Consider the following 24,031-nt stretch of genomic DNA (forward strand, 5'->3'; position numbering starts at 1 on the left):
CACGTGAACTGGTTCATGCCTTGCCTTTGTGAGTTTGGTCTGCTGTAGCAAAGTATCACAGACGTGAGGCATTTCTTTCTCACCTTCTGTAGGATGCAAGTCCAAGATCAAGGTGCTAGCACATGTGGTTTGGGATGAGGACCCTCTTCCTGGCCTATAGAAAGATGCTTTCTTTTTTTTAATGTTTATTTATTTTTTAGAAGAGAGAGACAGAGACAGACAGAACACAAGTGGGAAAGCACAGAGACACACACACAGAATCTGAAGCAGGCTCCAGATTCCAAACCGCCAGAAAAGTCTGACACAGGGCTTGAACCCACAAACTGTGAGATCATGACCGATCTCATGATAAGCCGAAGTCAGAGGCTCAAAGACTGAGCCACCTAGGCGCCCCTAGACAGATGCTTTCTTACTGAGTGTTCACATAGAGAGAGAGAGAGAGAGAGCGAGCTCTGGTTTCTCCTCCTTTTCTTACAAGGGTACTTATCCCACTATGGTAGCTTCACACTCATAACCTCATCCAAGCCCAATTATCTCCCCAAAGACTTACCTCCAAATACCATGATGTTGGAGGTTAGGACTTCACCATATGAATTTGGGGGGCATAAGTGTTCAGCTTGTAACATTTCCTACTCCAGGAAACATCCTTTGCCTTCTACTCCTTATAAAACGTCTGCTCACACATCAAGGCTCTGCTTAAGAGGCAATGCTCCATGAACTAGATCTCTGAGCCAATATAATCTTCTGGATCCATTGCCCTCTCTATGTATTGGTCTCTCATTAAGTATCATTTAAAGAAATTACAAGTATAGGGGTGCCTGGCTGGCTCGGTTGTTTAACTTCTGATTTTGGCTCAGGTCATGATCTCATGGTTCGGTTCGTGGATTCAAGCCCCATGTCGGGCTCTGTACTGACAGCTCAGAGCCTGGAGCATGCTTCGGATTCTGTGTCTCCCTCTCTTTTTGCCCCTCCCTTACTTGCACATTCTCTCTCTCTCAAAAATAAACTAACATTTTAAAAATTAAAGAAATTACAAGTCTAGGATTAAGTGAAGAGTTAATATAAGGTAGAGTAGTTGTGACAAAGAATTGCTTGGGAAATATATGAGAGGGAAAAATGATAAAACACAATGAAACACCATAAAATAAAAACAAATAACAATACAATGACATCTCAAAGTGCAACAGTAGAGAGAGCTGGCCTGGAAGACACAGTTTTTATGGCTGTGACCAATCCCATAAAGCACATGTGCATATCCTCAGAGTTTAATATTATCCATTTAAAACTTGATTAGAAGAACGCAATTATTTTTAAGAAGAAATTTAAAAAATAACTTAGTAATTCAATAGCTGCTGCTAAAGGATCTATGAGCTAGAAGTTTCACAAAGTGAACTTTCCCAGGGCAGACCATGTCTCTGTCTGGCACAATTAAAATCAGTTCAACTAATTCTCCTCAAATGTATGGCATTGATTGAGAAAAACCATCACTGAATGTATTAACAGCTACAAAAGTGACTTCCTGAGCCTGGGGTACCCTCGTTCAATGATGTATGATTTGAAATATATTTCTTTACAACAACTTAGAAACAGCCAGTATCTTAAAATATAAATGCACCCCATATTAAGTAAAACATACATTAGCCAAGATTCATCATGAGTCAACTTCACCATTTATAGAATAAATTTATAGAATACAAGGTAAAATGATTGTCTATAATTATAAACATCCATTGAGATTCAATTTATTTATAGAATATAATCTCATAGCCATAGAATGCACATTGTGTTACAAAAGCAAATGAGACATAAATTTAAGAAAAAATGGATCAGTTCTGAGGCATAGGAAGTGCAAAAATGCTTGGGCAGATTTTTTTTCCTAATATGGGGAAATATTTTGTTAAATCTGCTATGATAGGGGCACCTGGGTGGTTCAGTCAGTTAAGTGTCCAACTTTGGCTCGGATCATGATCTCTCAGTCCGTAGGTTCAAGCCCCACTTCAGGCTCTGTGCTGACAGCCCAGAGCCTGGAGCCTGCTTTGGATTCTGTGTTTACCTCTCTCTCTTCCCCTCTCCTGCTCACTCTCTGTCTTGGTATCTCAAAATAAAATAAAGACATAAATTTTTTTTAAAAAAATCTGATATGATATACCAATTCAGTTAAAAATGTGCAAAAAAAAGATATGAAGGGTATTTTTTAGAGCTTATTTATTTATTTTGTGTGAGAGAGAGGCAGAGAGAGAGGAAGAGAGAGACAATCCTAAGCAGACTTCACACCGTCAGCACAGAGCCTGATGTGGGGCTCGATCTCATGAACCCATGAGATCATGAACTGAGTAGAGATCAAGAGTCAGGTGCCCAACCGCTGAACCACCAAGATGCCCTTGGAGGGTATTGTTATTGGCCCTTTGAACAAATGAGATTTTTAAAAATGTTTATTTTTTTCCCCTGCATGAGCAGGGGAAGGACAGAGAGAAAGGGAGACACAGAATCCAAAGCAGGCTCTAGGCTCTGAGCTGTCAGCACAGAGCCTGATGTGGGGCTTGAACTCATAAACAGTGAGATCATGACCTGAGCCAAAGTCAGACGCTAAGCTGGCTGAGCCATACAGTCACTGGAACAAATGAACTTTGATGCTACGCAGTCTCTGTTACCAATAGACTTACTGATCAGGGATCTGCTATTTGCAGCCCCTGTATTTCAGTTCATATTTAAATAGGTGGTTTTATTTAAGGACTCCAGGGGGAAAGGAGGTAGCGCAAGGGACAGAACTATTCTGAAACCAAAATCTGAGTGGTCTTAAGAACTTTCCACATCTGCTCCATGGTGGGGAAGGCACTGGGACCTGGCAAAATAGTCTCAGATAAGTTGGGGACCCTTCTGGGACCTTGTTCTCTGGGGCATAGAAAATGCCTGAAAGGCGAAAAATTGTAAATAACTATAAAAAGATAATCAATGTAACTATTATGTAACTGTATCCAGAGAGGAAAAATTATGCATTGACACTCATGCATGACAAAGAGGTATAAGGAGAGGTTTTTGGTTTTGCTTTTTGTTTGCTTTTGTTTCTTGCTTTACAAGATATCTTAAAACATTCAAGATTGATTTTGCAAGTAAAGCAAAATGTCCGCACAGTGTTAAATCTATTTTATCAGACAGTATCTTTCTTTGTGAACTACAAAACCCTTGTTACCAAGATTTGCAGCATCCCGGATACATATTAAAAGAAAAAAGGAAAGGGGCACCTGGGTGGCTCTGTTAAGCAACTGGCTTCAGTTCAGGTCATGAACCCATGGTTCATGGGTTCGATCCCCATGTCGGGCTCTATGCTGATGGCTTAGGTCCTGCCAAAGCCTGCTTTGGATTCTGTGTCTCCCTCTCTGCTCCTCCCCCGCTCATGCTCTGTCTCTTTCTGTCTCTCAAAAACAAACATTAAAAATATTTTTTAAGGAAAAATTAAGAATATTGGTGAGTCAGCAGAATCTGCCCATATTTATCCCTTCCAGAAAGAAGACTCTGATTGTCAAAGCAAGAGAGATTTGAAGGCTGGGTTAGGAGAAACCACCACAGAGACTCTAGTACCTGAATAAGACATCTCTGAAGCTCAAAGGTATGGGTTCCTCTCTCCTTTGGGGCATATGGGAAACTGCGCTTCCCACTCTTCTGTGGATGGGTGGGATCCTGACTAATGCCGGCCAATACCTGTGGGTGGAAGTGATATGTTATTTCTAGCCTGAGACACTAATCCTGTAAGACGCTGCTGCTCTGCCTTTCCTCTTGTCCCCACGTCCCGGCAAGTGCATGTTCCCAAATGTGCAACTACAAGGCAGAGGAGCCTCCATAACCGATATTCCTGAGTGATTTTGTGGAATAGAGTCTCCTTCTTGTCAACTTTCAATGACTATCTCTCAAACAAAAATAAATAGATAGATGGGTAGGTGATAGATAGATAGATAGATAGATAGATAGATAGATAGACAGATAGATAGATAGTAGATAGATGTCATATAGATAGATGAGAGAGAGAGACAGACAGACAGAGAGAGACAGACAGAGAGAGAGACAGACAGAGAGAGAGACAGAGAGAGAGAGAGAGACAGAGAGAGAAATGATAGGTAGAGATTGAGACTTTGGGCTTGTTTGTCGTGAAAGCACACCAAAATCTATCTTGACTACTATATCAAAATATGACCAACAAGCTACTTTTCAATATTTATTAAATCGTATCCATTGCCATAGAATTATTTTCTTGAAAATAGAGGAACAGCCTTTGAGAAATAGGAAAATTTCCAAACACTGAGATGTAATCTTGGGAGAACATGGAGATAAATGACCCCTCTAATTCCCATGACAACCTATGAAGTAGCCTTTCTCTTATTTCCCTTATTTTACAGATGAGAAAACTGATGTACGGCCATGTTGGGAGAGATCTGCTAATATTCACATGGTTAATAAGGGATGAAGTTATAATTCAAACCCACATTCTGTTTATTTTTTTCTTATTTTCCACACTGCATCACAGATGGACCTTCTATAGAAGAAAAATCTTTTATGTAGTTTTCTTATCTCTAAACATGGTCTCTTTCTACATAGAAGTGTATAAATTTTTGAATTTATACACTTCTATGTAGAAATTTTCTAAATTTCTAAATTTTTGAATCTTTACATATCTTATAGTTTAAAATCTTTAATCTTTAATGTTAGTATTTTCCAAATATACAACATACATACATATACACACTGTACTGTTTTTAAAAAATCTTTATTTAAATTCCAGTTAGTTAATATACATTATAACATTAGTTTCAGGAGTACAATTTAGTGATTCAGCACTTCCATACATCACCCAGTGCTCATCACAAGTGCCCTCCTTAATCCCCATCACCTATTTCACCTATCACCCCACTTTAAACCCTCTCTGGAAACCATCGGTGTGTCTCCTTAGTTAGGAGTCTCTTTCTTGTTTTGACTCCCTCTCTTTTTTTTTTCACCCTATGATCATTTGTTTTCCTTCTTAAATTCCACAGTTGAGTGAAATCATATAGTATTTGTCTTTCTCTGATTGACTTATTTCACTTAACATTATAGTCTCTAGCTCTACTCACATCGTTGCAAATGGCAAGATTTCATTTCTTTTTTGATGGCTGAGTAATATTCCATTATATATATAATATAATATATATTATANCACACACACACACACATTCCTTTAGCATTCATCAACAGTCAATGGAGTTTTGGGCTCTTTCCAGAAATAGGCACTGTACATAAAGGATCAAAATAAAATGTAATTTCTTTTGGCTTGCTTACAATTTTTACCCTTTAAAAATGCCAATGTTAAATATCCTCTATGATCCACACGTCAAATAGGACCATATCAAACTTGATTTTGAGTCCATTCACCGACTAGTCTGTCCACCTAACAGAAAGAACATGGCTTTGGGTGAGAGAAGCCAGGGCTTGAATTTGAGCTGTGCCTTGTCTAGTCATATGGTTTAGGGCAAAAGTCTTAAAGTCATGAGTCCTAGCCTCTTCATCTGTATGAGAGCATAATAGTACTTATTTGAAAAGATCGCTGTTAGGACTAGAAATCACATTTCTCCTCTTTGTTTTTAGCAAAAGAATTTACACTGTGCCTGTTTCAAAGCAGGAAAGTAGAAACTATTTGGATTAGCTGTTTTCAAATTTGATTAGCGAAATGGGCTGTGTTTTAAAGTCCATTATTTGGGAACACTCTTGGAATGTTAATTTCATGATGCATCAACTCAACTGTATCAGAGTAAATTAGATAAAAAGCATCATATGTCTTCTAAAATTGGCATTCCATACTTTTTGCATATTTATTATTCCTATGTAAGTGTTAACGATTTTTCAATAGACAATGACTATACATAATAATCTACTGTTGGTGAGGCATTTTTTCCTGCTCAAAGAAATATTTTTCATCAGTTGCCTTTAAGGGAACATTGGGACTCCTCTGGATGTGAAGCTCGGTAAAGTGATTGTATGGGGTTGTAAAAAGTCTTTTTCCATTTACATAAATACAAAGAGAAACGTCTTTTATCATTCACCAAAACCCATGGCCATTTAAAAATATATATTGGATGCTGAGATTATAAATTAATGCTCAGATGGGAACTTTGACCTTTTTTTGGAAAAGCAAAAAAACTGATATTCGAATTTGGAGAATATGGAATCCCCAGGAATCCCATGCTGGGCACTACCTAGAACTTGAGTTAAGTCATTCATTTTTTTCTTAGAAACTCGACAAGTAAAATAATATGTCTACTGTCCCCACACAGAGAGATGCATGACATGTATCCAAGTGCTTTGCCAATTATGTTATTAATACCAATGTGTATTTTTGATCTATCTAGACATTAAACAATTACATCATATTTTCCTGTACTGAAAAAAGGTATTAAAAATTTGCCTTTTATGGAGGAGTATTAGTGACTTCTTCTCTTCCCATTAGATACTCAAATCTAAAATATAAGTTTTAGTCTCAGAGAACACTGTTTTGACTGGTTTCATCTCAAAATTTAATTTGACATAGGGAATAATGAACTTTATGGATATGTATTTTTACTTTTTCTTTCCTTTTTTTCTTTTTACTCTAGACTTTGTATTTGCAAGTTGGAGATTTTCCCTCCGTTCGTTCTTTTACAGGTATTGTCAAAAAAAATTCAGCTATGCTGTGGTATTTTTTAAGAACGGAAGAAGAAATGGTGATTGATTTTCATTTTTTGTATTTTTGGAGGTGATTACAACAAAAAAAATGTTTCTGAGCAATGAGGATAAAAAGATTGAGAAAAAGTGCTTATTTATGTTAAGGCCGATAGACGAATTACCTTCAAGTTCAGGCCTTGTTCATAGCTTTCATTATTGTTCCCATATTGAACTTTATTTCTAGGATAAAATTTAATGGAAGTTGCTTTAAAAAATAATTTCCACTCTCCACCTTTTTCTGTTATTCTAATCCAGATCCTTTTTGTGAGCCATAGATATGGAATCCTCACGTTCTGATGGCTGCTTTTTGTGTGGAGATTATATTTGAATACTAAATTTTATCTGAGCCCTCAGCTAACAATACGTATAAAAATAGCACTCTGGGCTAGTTCTGAATTTAGAAAAAAGCGTATAATTGTGCTTCCATTTTCTTCTGATATTATTCAAATTGCCGTATTAAATAGACAAAGCAATGAATTTTTAGTTCAGCTCTTAACATTGCAGCAAAGCTAAGGAATTAAATATAGAGAATGATGGTGACATGCACTGAAAAGCAGAGTCGAGAAGCCATTCAGTCCTTCAAACATACTTCAGAAAAACTCTGGCAAGCCCCAGCATGACTTTTTATGGCTTTTTAATACTTCAGAGCATAAGTTTACCCTTCTCAGACCAAAGCTGGCCTGAGGTCTCCATGACAAAAAGGATGCATGCATGAATAATCAGGAATTCAGTCTTCTGGTATTTTCTGCCATCAGCGGCCGTTCTGCGATGTGATGTAGCCAAAATATATTTTGGCATAAGTCAAGAATAGTAAACTCTGCTTCCCAGTAAATTTCCTTTTTTTTTTTTTCCAAAATATCCACTTGTTTATTGCAACTGCATTCCAAAAGAGTCTCTTTACATCTTTTATGGTGTAATTCTCAATTACAGCATTCACTTTGTGAGAAAACAAAGGAAACAAACAAACTCACAGAAATCTGTCCTACTGATAGAAACAAGAAGCTCTGAAATGTAGAGCTACTCTAAATAAACCATAAAGATCTGCCAGAGGCCATTAATACATAACATGAAAGTAAGTCCAGTGGATTTCCTCAAGAACTGGATTTTTCTAATTCTCAGAGTGCAAGAGCTCACATTTCCACAAACACATCATTGTCTTAAAATTTCAAATTACTAATAGTTTCATTGGAAAGCAAATGGCACTTCCTCTAGGAAGTTTCCTGCCCTGCCCCTGGCTAGATTAGTATCTCTCTCCTCTTCCCCACATGTGAACGGTACTTTGAATTTATCATTCAAAGTGTAATGGTCTGAGTTGTAAATGTATGCTGCCTTTGTTGTTTACATATTGTTTGTCTTGCTCACTGAAACAAGGGACCACAGAAAGCTTGGGCTGCCATATTTCTATTATCCCAAGCCCCACACCAGACACGTAGGTACCAATGAACAATTGTCAAAAATGACCTCATGATGGGGCACCCGGGTTAAGTGTTTGACTCTTGATTTCAGCTCCAGTTGTGATCTCATGGTTCATGGGTTCAAGCCGTGCATTGGGCTGTGTGCTGACAGCACGGAACCTTCTAGAGATTCTCTCTCTCCCGTTCTCTCTCTCTCTCTCTGCTCTTCCACAACTCGCTCTCTTTGTCTCTCAAAAAAAAAATATAAATAAATATATAAACTTAAAAAAATAAGCTCATGAGACCATCAGGTAAAATTTTATTTTTCTTCGGAAGGTACGTTTTCATGGTTTAATTTGAGTATTTATCCTACCTGGTTATATAGGCAACAATTATCTGCTGAATTCTGGAGGAATTTCCACCTGCTGTCGTCAGTTATTTTTTCTTTTTAGCTTCGAAAATTTATTTTTGCGATTTCTTTGATTCATGTTTGTGGGGCTCATCCTGATAAATTTCTGTGTTTCAATATGAGAAATACCACTTGTAATCCATTATATATTTTTTTATCATTGATAAATGTTTTCCATGTGCTCTGTAAATGTATGTTCTCCCTCAGTCCTTATATTAATACCTACCTCTGAGGTAGGTATTACCTCCATTTTAAAGACAAGGAACTTGATTCTCAGGATGCAGCAAACTGGGATTTGCAACCAAATTGGGGTTTAGGACTGGACTCTTAAATTGTGTTCCATCTACTTATCGATGCTTGGAGTCAGACTAGGGAGTCAGAAAAAGTAAGCTCTTTGAACGACTGATTGGTAAGCCATACATGTCCCCACCAAACACAGAAATGGAAATATGTTATGGTTAACTTTTGTTCACCATTCTTTTCCTGCTTACTTCTATCATGGGTAGTTCTTTTTTTTTAATTTTTAATGTTTTATTTATTTCTGAGACAGAGAGAGAGAGAGAGGCAGAGTGAACAGGGGAGGGTCAGAGAGAGAGGGAGATACAGAGTCCAAAGCAGCTCTGAGTTAGCTGTCAGCACAGAGCCTGACATGGGGCTCAAACCCACAGACCGTGAGATTATGACCTGAGCCAAAGTCGATGCTTAACCGACTGAGCCACCCACGCGCCTCAATCTTGGGTAGTTTGAATAGCTACTGTGTCCTTGTTACTCTCTGCAGATGACTGAACATGGCATCTCAACTATAGAAATATGGTGCCCACCAAGGGAGTCTACACCAGCTCTCCACATGTGCAGATAACGGGCCAGGAACCACCTCCTCTTCCATAACCCTTAAGGAGCCATTTTTCTGCAAAGGTTCAGAAGTTTTAAGAAGGCATGACAGATTGATCCCTAATTTATCAGTTTGTTATATTGAGAGTCCAAATCTACTGAACAGCAGGATTAAAAGCCAGGTACCGAGTGTCTTCTCACCAGTGAAATCATGTGGTCTTATCTGTGGGGAAATAAAGAGGATCTCTTTGAAGTGTCCGTGCCCATCAGTGGACGGAAGCAGCATGAAACCATTTTACCTTCTGGGATGGCCAGTTTTTTTGGTATCAATTTGATGGGGCCACTGGAGTGCCCACATTAGGTATGACTTTGGGTGTGTCTGGAAGATATTAGGACTCTGTAAAGTTGATGGCCACCCCTCCTGTAGGTGAGTATCCTCCAATCCATGGAGGGCCTGACTAGAGCGATGGCCTGACTTGCATGTCTGCCTCCTGAGCTGGGGAACATCTCAGCTCAGCTCAGTTCGTCTAGTTCTTGGACTGGAATTCATACCATCAGCTCTCCTGGTTGTCAGCCTTTCCAATTCAGACTGGAATCACACCACCCACTTTCTTGTGGGTCCAATTTGCAAACTCGGATCATGGGTCTTCCCAGCCTCCTTAGTCCCATGAACCAATTTCTCACCATAAAGCTCTCAATATACATATTCTTTCCAAGGGTGTGGCTAACTTACTACGGAGCATTGGAACTATCTACACACATCAAATACAGAGGTGTTTAATTCATCTACCATGTGTGATGCACTGTGCTGGTAGATCGAATACAGTGATGAACTCAATCCAGCCTAAGCCCTACAGGAGCTCACAGTCCCAAGAAAGAAAGAGGTGGGGGAATCAGGGCAATCACAGCACCTGGATAAGGGAGGCTATGGCAGGAGGAATATATAGGGTGCTAAAAGAGTAAGGAAGAGGAACCCTTAATGCTTTGTTGGAGGAAGGAAACTCTCAGAAGGCTTCCTGGAAGAGGGGACCCACGACACAAAGTGTTGATGAATGAAAAGCATTTCGCCACAGTAAGGAGGAAGAGAGCTAGGCTAAACACTTCACGTGTGAGGGCCTCTGTGTATATAAGCGTGGCACATTCAGCGACCTGTAAACAGTTGTCAATGACAATAGGGCAGTGTCAGTGAACAGGTGGAGAAAAAAAAGTTCGACTTATGAAGGACCTTGTGTTCATTCACGTGTGTAGAATTCACCTGAAAGTAAAGGCAACAACTGGAAGGCTCAGAGCCTGCGTGTTGTAACTGGCTACATGCTTAGAAATGGCTCCCGGTGATAGTATGAAGGTCAGCGTTGGCTGCCTGCGAAGACTTTCCTTGGGAGGGACCAATGGCAGCTGAGTGCCATGCTGGGACAGGCTCAGCCTTGCTGGACACCGTAAGGCAAGGACAAGGAGCCAGGGGTGCAGGTATTGATTGAGGGATGAGACAAAAGATGGCCCATTGGAAGCTGCCAGGAGTAGAAGAACCTACAGAGGAGAATGAATTAGTGAATAATAAATGGTGATGGAAAACAGGGACCAGACATCTTGATGAGACAAAAGAAGGATGGTCAGAACCAATAAATGCGAGGATCAAGGCTAGGAAGGAATGATCTATAACTTTCTTAAAGTTGAGTTTCAGCGGCACTTGGGTAGCTCAGGCAATCATGTGTCTGATTTCGACTCAGGTCATGATCTCGTAGTTCGTGAGATCGAGCTCTGCATCGGACTCCATGTTGACAGTCCGGAGCCTGGAGCTTGCTTCAGATTCTGTGTCTCCGTCTCTATCTACCGTTCCCCAACTCACACTCGGTCTCTCTCTCTCTCTCAAAATAAATAAACATTTAAAAAATTTTAAGTTGAACCTCAAATACACATTTACTAAAATCAATCCTTTATCTTCTTAAGAGTTCATAATATCATCTTGTACTTAATTGCATATAATACATATCACATACACTAAAATAGTAAGAACTGTATTATTCTCCTCTAGAATACAACTTCCATTATTCTGGCTTCTTTTTTGATTCATCCTCAAATTCTGAAAGGTCACACTGCAACCTAAAAGCAGTTTGATAAACAACTAGGCTTTGAGGATGAATATTCAATTAGCATCCTATAGATTGTGCATGTTATTTGGCACTTGGCACAAATATTACTTTTTGTGACATCGTTGAAAATCTGCTGGTGATGAATTACTTGTACACCAGAGCCATCCAAGATTATCTTTCTTCTTCAGATTTCCCTTATTGTTACCTCATTCAAATCAGTATTCGTCAGCTGAAAGAGAGAATGAATATCTGATTAATATCTGTTCCTTGATTAATATTGTTCTCATTTTTTACGAGCCTTGTTCACCATTGATCAAGCAGGGAGTCATTTCATACCTTTGTTTTATCACAGCCCCTTAATTTTCTTTGCCAATCAACTTCCAAGTGTGGGATCTATTCATGTTCATTGGCAATATTGCTATAACTCTTCTTTCGTGCAGAAAAAGGTTCCTCACCAAAAGAAGGGAATAGGTGTTCTTTGCTGAGATAACGATGGGAAGTCCAAAATTAAGGTCAATTAACTGAGTAACTTTGGAATGTTTGTTTTGATATCTAAGAGCTATTAAAAAATGTGCTTTCCAAACATTTTATTGAACTCCTTTTTCAATGAGAAGGGGGTGGAGCTAGCATCCCTTGGGATTCTTTAAAAATCCTATCCTACGTGCGGTGCCTGCCTCTACCCTTTTCTCACATCTGTCCAACAGTCCTCTCCCTTCCAAAAAAATACCTGCAGTTTCTCATTGTCCACAGAAAAGCATCCAGCCTATTTAGCAGACATCCATAATTTGACACAACTTTCCCAGAGTTTTACAACTTCCCACTGGCTACTGTATTCTTGGGTCGTAGAAGTCAAAGTTCAAATACTCCATTGATGATTGTACATGACACTTCATGGCATTTCCTCTCCCTGGAATGCTGTTAGCCCTTACCCACAGAAAAACTCATACTGAGCCTTCTATTCAGGGTGCAAATAATCTTTTCCCCTAGAAAGCCAATTTTCCCCTCATTTTTTTAAAAATATTTTTTATTTATTTCTAGGAGAGAGAGAGAGACAGCGTGAGCAGGGGAGGGTCAGAGAGAGAGGGAGATACAGACTCTGAAACAGGCTCCAGGCTCTGAGCTGGCAGTCAGCACAGAGTCCGACGCGGGGCTCGAACCCACGAACCGCAAGATCATGACCTAAGCGAAAGCCGGACGCTTAACCGACTAAGCCACCCAGGCGCCCCAATTTTCCCCTTCTTATAAAAACAATCCAAAGTGTTTCTCATAGACTATAGAGCTCTTAAATATCCCTGGTTGCCTCTCCAACCACAGTTTCTAGCATTACACCTTCACCAACCCCGAACCCTGTCACATTTGTTCCCTTTGTCTAAAATATTTTTCACTGCTTTGCTCCATCATACTGGGTTTAAGGTCACTTGAAATATCTCCTCTTCTGAGAAGCCTTCCTTGACTTGTCTATTAAAATAGCATCTTCTTCCTATCCTTCTTCCTTAAACATTTCTTTTATCCTTATTACTGATTACAGCCATGTTTTATTTGTTGGTGTTTGTGTCTCCCACAGGAATGTAAACTCTATCATGGGAGGGACTTGGACTCATGTTCATTTTGGTTATGTGTGATCTCTCCACCACAGAAGAGTTTTGGCCTTACTAAATATATTATTAAATGAAATAATGAATAAATGATTTAAGAAACTACAAATTGGAAGAAGTAGATACCACTCTACTAGGCTTTCTCCTTGCTGTGGTCCTTGAGAATACAGAGATATACGCATAGAGACAAAGAGATTGATAGATATAACAGAATTGTAGTGGACATGGAAAGACTTTCTTGCTACCAGGCATCTATTAAAATATTTTTCTAGTAACATCCTCAATTCCCCCTTTGTGTTTCTCCCCACTGTACTCAGCATTGGTAGGATTATCAGTCAAGGTGGCCTGCCACCAAACCAAGAAGCGGTCCTCTGAAATAAATTGTACCAGGTAAATTCCTCTCCCAAGGGAACTTTAATCTCATACAGAGCTAGACCTTAAAAGAAAAAAAAATATAAGTGCTTTGACCTGATGCATCCCAGTGAAAGAAACGTTGCCAGAGTTTCTGACCAATTTTTCAGCTGCAATTGAAGTCTGTGAACTTACCATACTCGTAACTGCTATTTTTCTAATCTAACTCAAGATACTTATATTGCTTCCCAATAAACAACCCTTCTAGTTGTTTATCTCATATCATTATTGTGATACATTGGGAACTTCAGATCTGGTAAGTTGAGTCTTCATCTTTGAAAGTATTCCATTTCTTTCTGCCCAGTGAGGCATATAATAGGCTCTTTATAACTCTGTGAACAAAGTTTGTTAAATAAATGCCCAGTCACATAGTAATCACTTATTTAAGTTTAGAACAAAAAGAAAGTTGTTTCAAGGGGGCTTTAGATAGTTTTGATGGAAATGACAATGGAAATGACAAACACCAAGCAAAAAGGATCTGAAACAAATGAACCATCATTTATTGAGAGAATGTCTATGATATTTCAAAATGGATCAGAGCTGGGATATATATTGAATTTTAATCTCACTAAATGCCACATTTTCTTTATTTTTTTTTTAAAGTTTATTTATTTTGAAGGAGAGAGAAGGAGGAGGGAGTAGGGAGAGAGGGAGAGAAAGAATCCCAAGCAAGCTCTGTGCTGTCAGTTCAGAGCTGGACGTGGCGCTGGATCTCATGAACTGTGAGATCATGACCTGAGCCAAAACCAAGATTCAGACTCCTAACTAACTAAGCCACCCAGGTGCCTCTCACATTTTCTTTCTTGATCAAAAGTTCTTAAATGGGGACTTTTAATTATGGAAAAAAACCCACCAAATTCATGAGGCATATCATATAAGTATATGATAAATTAAACCATGTTATCCAAATATCATGTTTAAAGCATAATCCTTACATGTAAGGACTGAATAACCTGGGCAAAGTACTTAAAGCCTTAAGCTTCACTTCCCTTGGCTATAATTGTTTTCAATAACATTACCTACCTAGATAAATGATCTTGTGGATTAAATGAGATATAATGCAAGGAAAGCAATAACCAGAGGCCTTGACACATAATAAGGAAAGCTTCATTCATAGTGGATTTGTGAATATGGTATATAACAGAGAAGAAATCTTGTGCTCAATTTCTGACAATTCTACAGAATAACAGTTTTTTGATGAGTGTGTAAAATCAGTTTTTAAAACATAAATGGTTTATATGTCAAGGATACCAAAAGCTTTTGTGTTCTTTAGAACATTAAAGAAATTCATCAACTCTGTACTACATTAACATTGCTCCCACTCTGGTGGGTCTGGCTCCAAGAATTTTATGATGGAATTAATATGGGCCTTGGTTTGTATTTTATTTGCTGTGTGATTCAAGAAGCAAGGGATACCCAACGTATACGACATTAACAATGAGATTGTTTAAAACACTCTTCAGTTCAGTTAAAATATGTTCTGTTATTCCATAATCTCAAAACATAATCATTTCATCTAGATCTTATCAATTCAAAATGTTCAAGTTATAATCTTAGAGACTGAACATGACTTTGGAAAAGAAAGTGTACAGTTCCGAAGTATGGATGACCAGTCACTGTTTTTTAATACTTTTGCATTAAAACATATTCTCAAAATCTTCTGATGTTTTGGGCAATTCTAAGTTGCATTTTCATAAAAATATAAATCAATCATAAAACAGGGATACCTCAAAATTATTGTTTACCTGAGCACTTTATATTTAAATTGAACTATCACTAGATTTATTGTACCAGTTTGATTATATGTTTTCTGGGATGCATTTAACAGCATTTTATTAACAATTGTGAACATATAATTAATAGTTGTCTGTTTGGATAAGTAGCAGGTTTACATTTCTAATAAACACGACCACCTTTTTCCTTTTGAAAGACCTACCACCAACTCTCACCCATATTTAATATTCATCAAAAGAAACCATCTTACCTTCCATTCATGTCCGATATGCACTCCTTCATCAATGAGCCAAATACTCCCCGAGGTCAGTCCATGGAGCCTTGAAATCATATTTAAATCGCACCATTCCCAAATCACCCATTTTCAGTAAATTTTTTATTTAAAACAAATTTTTTTAAATGTTTTATTCATTTCTGAGACAGAGAGAGAGACAGCATGAGCAGGGGAGGGTCAGAGAGGGAAGGAGACACAGAATCAAAAACAGGGTCCAGGCTCTGAGCTGGCTGTCAGCACAGAGCCCGAAGTGGGGCTCGAACCCCAAACCGTGAGATCATGACCTGAGCCGAAGTTGGACGCTTAACCGACTGAGCCACCCAGGTGCCCTGTAAATCTTTTATTTTTGAAGTTTGTTTATTTATTTTGAGAGAGAGAGAGAGAGAAAGAGAGCATGAGCAGAGGAGTGGCAGAGAGAGAATTCCAAGCAGCCTCTGCACTGCCAGCTTAGAGCCCCATGTGGGGCTCGATCTCATGACTGCAAGATCGTGAACTGATCAAAACCAAGAGTCCGACGCTTGATCAACTGAGCCATCCTGGTACCCCTACATTCAGTAAATCTTTCAATGCATTAACTCTTGCCTCAAAATCAGTCTCAGATGATCTGTTCTTTTTGTTTCTAGAAGCCCAGCATTTTCAGCAGACTCTTAGCTGTTCTCCCAGATTACAGTCTTTTCTATTTCGTATTGCTTACATTTACCATCATCAGATTATTGCCAGCCTCTCTCACCAGCTTGTTTTCTGCTCTAAATGAACTAATCCAGAGCTAATTCTACTCAGGTTCACATCTCCTCTCAGATTGTGGAGATCCAGAATCTAAGTATAACGTCTCCTGGTTCTCCTCTCCCTCCTTCCGCTCCACAGAGCTTTGACCCCAGAAAGATAGAACCTTGCAGGCCCTGTCAGCACCTGAACCATCTAGTCCACCCCTCTTCCTGCTGTCCTTTCTGGTCTGGTGTGCGTCCAGTCACTCATTTCTTTCCTCCCAGCCCCAACCCAACCAGCTCATACCATTCTACTGCTTTAACTCCCTTGGCAATGTTTAATCAAATGGTGGGAAACATTTTTTTTAACACAATTACAAAATACTTAGGAAGGCTTGAATGTCTACATGAACTTGAATATCAGTGATGTCTTTTTGCATAGGTATACCTCTCTATTTTTTCATGACCCAAACTGCTGTGATTAAATAGCCATTTCTTGTGTCCTTTTTAATAAAAAATTTTAATAATGCACTTATGGGGCACCTGGGTGGCTCAAACAGTTAAGCATCCAACTCTTGATTTCGGCTCAGGTCATAATCTCATGGTTCCTGGATCAAGCCCCGTGTCGAGCTCTGTGAGGACAGCACAGAACCTGTTTTGGACTCTCTCTCTCTCCCTTTCTCTCCCTGCTCCTCCCCAACTCACATGTGTGCCTTCTCTCTCTCTCAAAATAAATAAAGAATGTATTTAATTTAAAAAATTAATGCACTTATAATTTCCCCAGCCGTGTTAGGGATGGGTGAGGCTAATGTTTGTTTGACAGCTATTTTTGTGACAAAGTGTATATTATCTGTTTTACAGAAAAAGAAATGTCTGATTCTTACATGAATGGTAGGACTCAGTGCCTATGATCATTGGAGATTATGGCATGAGTCATATTTTCAGACCAAAGAAAAAAAAAAGAAAAGCAGGCATTTCTTTTTAACCTCTAAACTAAAGAATTCTATACTCGCTTCAAGATGGCACAGTTTGAAATGTTCACAATTTACACAAATGTTGAAAATGTACCCAACTAGTGCATTATAACCAAATTGGCCTGAAATCCTATCATTCACAGATTTCTGTTTTTAGATCAAACTGGTTTACATGGTAAACCAAACATAAGGGGCAAAAATGAGAAGTGTAGTAACTTTCAACTCTGGTTTTTCTTGTTTCCTACTTTTTAAATATACAGGACTTCTCTCTTTACTTTGATACCCTAGATTGATAACCAGACTGCTTATTATTTTCATGAATAAATTAGTACGTAATTTATATAGTCTTGACCCCTCCCCGCAGAAAGCCATAATTAGATTTTTCATCAATTATAGTCTTGTGTATGAGGTTTTATAGGGTTTTAGTTGTCTTCATTCATTTGCTTACATAACACAGAGGGGGACTTCTGTGCCATGTTGTGCTATCCCATAAAATTTTAAATGAGATTCTTCATTCATCATATTAATAGTCCAATTAAGAGAGCACAGCACGCTGTGGTTCTACCTGATTTACCTCCCCTGGCAAACAAGGAGGTAATATTTCTGGTTAGATTCATGGCATTAAGATTATTGGGGGAGCCAAGATTTAAACCTGCAGATCTGCTGTTCATATGCCACATACTGTAATGTTTTCAAGGAGCGAGGTATGCCTACGGTAATTCTTATCGGGACATCTCATGAGGAAGAGCCCTGGAGCAAGGTCTTCTCAGCCAATGTGAAAGCCATCCATTGCCCAGTATGAATTATAAACTATTAACGATGTGACATTTTCCACTGTGCCTAGACCTTTCGTGAGGGTTGTGATAGCACCGCTAAGTCAATTGATTAAAATACTATCATTTGTCTACATGACTCTCTTTCAGTGGAAAATGTTTCACATTATTAGGCAATGGAGTGGTCGGCACAAAGCTAACGCTTAATCTCGGTAATGAGCAACATTAATCAAAGTCTAACAGGACTAATCAGACTTCAGACAATGCAACCATTTAAAAAGTTGGCTAATGAGTGTTTTAAGTGGAAGTGAGTGATTTTATTCTTGGGTAAAATATCACTATTCACCAGCATCCACCGGAAGCATTAAACCCTAGTAGAAAGGCCACGGCCGCAGCCTTCCATAATTACCTGTAAAAACTTCCTCAACAATGGTCAGGAATTGAATATAATTGAATTGTGTAATATGCAATTTCAGGGCCCAGTGGCTTTCTGGATCATGTATCCCTTGTCAAACTTCATCTTAGATTAGTATAATGTTGTTCTCCAGATGGAGGAAACAACGAGAGGTGAGGAGTGACTGCATCCAAGCCTACACCTACCCATTATTTGCTTATTCATTATTTTTCTTCATCGCTGTAGGAAGTTGAACAAAATCGCCACCCCAAAGGTGCCCCTGGACATCTGTAAATATTCCTGGAACCCATAAAAGTTACCTTATGTGCCAAAAGGGCTTTGCAAAGGTGATGAAATTAAGGATCTTTGGGGGTGGGAAATTCTCCTGGAGCCTCCAAATGAATGCAGCTTTGCAGACACCTTGAACTTGGTCCAGTGAGGACCATTTCAGATGTCTGGCCTCTGGACCAGTAAGATGGTAAATCTGCCTTGTTTAAGACCACTAAATGTCTGGAAATGTGTTATAGTAGCATAGGAAACCAATATTGCCACTCACATTGCATCTACATTCAATTCCTATTATCCTTCTAAAGGTTTTCCCTTTGCATCCCAAAACATTTCCTTTTAATCAGAACGTCGCCATGATCTTCCTCAATTACCTTCTTTAAAGGAATACTGGGTGAGCACTTTGGGGTATTTGGTATTCTGATGTTTTTCCAGAGAGCTTGGGGGGGAGGGGCTCAGAAGAAAGGAGCGGTCTCCATTCTAGTTGAGGTAGTCGGCAAAAATTTTGTTGGCAGGGATTAAGGCTGTACTTTTTATTGTCCTCCTCTGTTTGCAGTTTTATCAGACATTGAAAAAAAATACATTTTTTTACAGAATAAGGGATAAATTCCCTAACTCTGTATTCATGGTCTCCCGTAGTCTGCTCTCAGCTTGCATGGTTCATTGCCTGTTACAAACACACTGAAAATATTTCCGAAACTAGAAGATAACGTGATCTGATGAAGGAGTTGTAGGTCCGTTTCTTTCTCTGTGAAATTGAGTCTCTGTTGAGTTACAGTGAATTCACTTAAGAAAGGGATCTGAGGGGGTGCCTGGGTGGCTTAGTCGGTTAAGCGTTCGACTTCGGCTCAGGTCATGATCTCACGGTGGGTTCCAGCCCCACATCAGGCTCTTTGCTGACAGCTCAGAGCCTGGAGCCTGTTTCAGATTCTGTGTCTCCCTCTCTCTCTGAGCCTCCCCTGCTCACGCTGTCTCTCTGTCTCTGTCTCTCTCTGTCTCTGTCTCTCTGTCTCTGTCTCTCTCTGTCTCTCTCAGAAATTAAAGGAAAAAAAAGAAAGAAAGAAAGAGATCTGCGAGCGGGGCGCCTGGGTGTTTCCGTAGGTTAAGCGTCGGGCTTTGGCACACATCATGATCTTCCGGTTCATGATTTTGAGCTCTGTGTTGGGCTCTGGTCAGGCTCTGTGCTGACAGCTCAAAAGCTGGAGTCTGCTTGGGATTCTGTGTCTCCCTCTGCCTCTGTCCCCTGCTTGTGTTCTCCCTTTCTCTCTCTGTACCTCAAAAATAAATAAATAAACATTAAAAAAAGAAAGCTATCTGGTTATTATTTTTTTTTTAATCAGGCATCAGTTTGTTTGAAACTGTAGTGAACCAGTGACTCTAAGAATCGTGATAACAAAACTGTAACCATGTTGGGTGCATTTTGATAGCCACGCCCCCAGGGCCACTCCCACCTCCTTGCATTGCCTCTGCTAGTTTCCATTAAGCACATACTGCCCAAGTTTAAGATCTTGAAAATGCCCGATTTACACTTGCTTAGTCAGAGATCTATCAAGGGTTGGTATGAGTTCAATAACTGAAGACTTTTTCTCTTAAAATCAATGGAAGCTCTTCCACATCCTGGAGGAATTGATTAGATATCATTGATGTCCCTACTCACATTCTGATTAGATCATTATCTTAACGAATAAAAGGATCTGGCAACTGAGGCCATCGCAGGACATGATGAGGGCCAGCTAGGCATGTCATGACCCCGCTCACTCTGCAAAGATTTAGTTCCTGTCCTAACATAAGGACCATTTCACTCTAATCATCTTGATTATAGAAAAGTTTTCGATGTGTTTCACTTGGATGAAAGCAATTATTCAAACTGCTGAGTTAGTCGTTAATGCATCAGGTCACCAGGAGTTGCTGACTCTCTACCCACAGACCCATGCTGGGAATGCACTTCAGAAACCCCTCTAGGCCGTGAAGGCTCATGTCGCAAGTTCTAGTCAATAGTTTTTGAGCCAGGGCGCTGGGGTGGCTCAGTCAGTTAAGTGCCCTACTCTTGATTTCAGCTCAGGTCATGATCTCACAGTATGTGAGATTGAGCCCCATGTCAGGCTCTGCACTGACAACACAGAGCCTGGTTGGGATTCTCTTTCTCCCTCTTTATGCCCCTCTTTTGCACGCTCTCTCTCCCTCTCTTAAAACAAATAATAAAAATAAACTTTTTTAAAAAGAATTTTTGAGTGGGTTTCTGGCTTGAGGGCTCCTTCCCTAGAGTATGATGACTGGCCACATTCAAGACGATGTCAGATTTATCAATCAGAATATTAGAGTAACCCGATGAACAGAATCCCTTTGTCTGACAAAAGGAAGGGACCTAAAATATGAAGAGGATAGAAGTCTTAATTGTTTTGAGCCAATGATGTTTGGGGTTGTTTCTTACTGCAGCATAATCTACCCTTTCTTGACCAATACATATATATATGTAATGATGTCCACACAAAATTCAGAAAGTAAAAGTGAAAGCAAGAGTGAGTGAGACTAATATGTTTAGTGAGAATAAAAGAATTGGACAAGCAGAAAATAGTGAAGAAACAGCAGAGGTATAAATCCTTGTTCAGCTTTCCTTGTATACCCCAGAATTATAATACCCAACCCTTTTATATATAATGACTCATCTGAACAATGAAATATCCTCGGGGGGGGGGGATGGTGGTGGGAGTGCTTNGGACGCTTAACCGACTAAGCCACCCAGGCGCCCCTCTCATATTCATTTACTAAGAAAATAAAACACGAAGAAATGCCTACTATGAATTTAGACATGCATCACAAAGTTTCAATTTAAAGTATGCACTTTATTATTATTTTTAAAGTATGCTTATTAAGTATTGTTATTATTATTTTATATGCACTTTATTATTATTTTTTAAGTCTTCTTCACATCCAGTGTGGAGCCCCATGCAAGGCTTGAATTCATGACCGTGAGATCAAGATCTGAGTTTGAGTCAGACACTTAACTGACTGAGCTACCCAGGCTCACTTCAAATACACTTTTGCACATTAGGAAAATGCAAATCTGTTTGTGTACAAAAGTCGTTATTTAGTCTTGTAAAGTCTTGGTGTGTTCGTGTTTTAAAAACCACTTACAACACCGTATTGTCCACCAGGAATATCTGGCCTTCGATGCTCTCCTGCAAGGACCACACAGCTTAGTTAACACTATTCGGGAGCATTCTCCCATGCAGCAGGGTGTAACTGCCTTCTCACACTTCATTCTCAATATGTCCCTCTGGTGTAACCAGTGCTCAATATCTAATTATTTCTCTGACCATCAGCATTTTGGCTATTCCCTAACTATTTTCACTAGGGCATGCGCTCATCACAAAACACTGAAGCAAACCTGCTGTCCTCTTTATTTTCAACACCAAGAGCAAAATCACAAGATCTCTTCTGTGATCCTTCATCCATTTGTTTGTCTTGCAGTTAACATGATAAAATAAAGATGTCTCTTATGGATGTTAACTAGCAACTGAAGCCAAATCCTCCATTCTGACATAACCTCAGTCCATTCATTCAACATATAATAATTGAGCTCCTTTAGTGCCAATACTGGAAAGAGGTGAATTAGGAGATAGACTTCAACTTCCACTGACCAGCCACGTCAGTCTCCCCAAGTGGAACAAACTAACAGTAACCAAATTCAAGACCCAGACTGCAGAAATAAGAATGGTATTTAAAGAGTTGCCATTGGAAATGGCATGTTCAAATCAATTATCCACCATAAATTTCCCCACCTGTAATCAGGATGGTGGTTGTTGAGCCAAGTCTATATGGATAAGGTATAAGCTGTACAATAATAAAGACTCATGTTACCAAATCCATTATTTGGGGCACTCACATTTCTGAACTGCAAAAGTGGCCAAGACTAACTCCTTGACATGTTTTTATTCCTGTCTCTGCCCACAGTTCTCCCTTTCTGGGAACACAGTCCTTCTTCAAATGTAGTTGCAAGGTAGACTGGGAAAAAGGATTAATCTAAGCACAAGTCTTTACTTGATATTTATTTTTCTTATTCTGCATTTATCACAGAGGATGTCTGCTTTTGTATTAGTAATAACATCATCATCATCATCAACATAATCATCACCATCATTACCACTATCATTATCATGATGATCATGACATCATGGCCATCATCATCCTATCATCCCCAACATCATCACCACCACCACCACCATCATCACCATCACCATCATCACCATCACCACCATCCACGAACGTGATGGTATTGTGATTGAAGGAGTTGGTGGTATTGTTTTAAGTATCAGAATCTTAGACATCTTGCTCTACTTATGTATTTGGAGGGGCACATTTTGTCACCCCTTTTCTCTCTGTGGAATGTAAATGTGCTAAGAAAGATCTTTCTGTGTTCAGCTTTGAATTTAAGTTCAAATTTTACAAAGATAGATATATAATATAATATAATATAAAATACATTGCACAGTGAAGGTACTAAAGAGAGATGTGTTATCTCAGCTTAAATCAAATTCAGGGAGTTGTATTATCAAAATGGTAAATTGGGAGTTTTCTATAATTTTTATCCCCAAGAACACCAATTTCGACAAGAGTGCATTTGTGGGAATTTAGGGGCTCAGTGATGAAATTCCAACACATTGCTGGAGAACAAAAATCCAAGATTGCATTAAATGCATTAAAATGAGTAAGGGGAGCAATTTCACTTTATCTGCCTCACCCTTCTCCCCAGGCACATAGCTCAGGGCCCAAAAGAGAGCTTCCGGGTTAGGATTGCTTCCACAGAGGAAAGCAAGAGAAAGTGAGTCCACGCTCATATTTCCCAGGTGCGTGATGCTTTGAAAAAGGACCGACTTAATTCTTGCCTTGTCCAGACAGCCAAGGTGTCTGCATCACTGGGAGGGGGGGAGAAGCAGAGACTCTTACAGGGCATCAAAGGAACAAAGATCCGACTAACTTCTTAGTGGACCCCATCAGGAAGCCTGCTCATGAGCCACTAGGGATCCCTCCCTTGCGTGTCCCCCGATCTGGCTCCCAGGCAGCCTCAAATCTCCACATAACTCAATAACAACCACACTCTACCCAGAGTGGCCCATTTCCTATGCATATTCGAGGGGGTAGTAAGAGTAAGACTTTGCAGATGTCTAGTGAGGCATGTGCAAAATGCCAGCCCAATATTAGAGAGCTGGGAGAAAGGGTAAAATCCTGAGCATTTGGCATGATCATAGGAAAAGCAAGCAGAAGGCTAGGAGCCCCTGGCCTGTAGGATTGAGTGAAGACATGCAATCTTAAGAAATCACCCCTAAGTGTGTTGCAGGCATATTTGTAGAAAACCTCTGAGAAAACCACCCAGTCCCTAACAGGGCTGCTAGAAGGTATTTCTCTCCTGAAGCCAGTCAATAAAGACTAGAGGTGG

At 39.4% G+C, this 24,031-nt stretch overlaps 1 long non-coding RNA gene across 1 annotated transcript; it reads left to right on the forward strand.

Annotated features, from left to right (window-relative positions):
- The first annotated feature begins 3,506 nt into the window (after positions 1 to 3,506).
- LOC144245777 (uncharacterized) lies at positions 3,507 to 14,303 on the forward strand. Its single transcript, XR_013339416.1, has 3 exons — positions 3,507 to 3,607; positions 6,618 to 6,666; positions 9,308 to 14,303. It is a non-coding gene; the product is annotated as an uncharacterized LOC144245777 (long non-coding RNA).
- The last annotated feature ends 9,728 nt before the right edge of the window (positions 14,304 to 24,031 follow it).

Source organism: Crocuta crocuta, unplaced genomic scaffold (genome assembly GCF_008692635.1).
Source record: "Crocuta crocuta isolate KB4526 unplaced genomic scaffold, BGI_CrCroc_1.0 scaffold108, whole genome shotgun sequence".
NCBI lineage: Eukaryota > Metazoa > Chordata > Mammalia > Carnivora > Hyaenidae > Crocuta > Crocuta crocuta.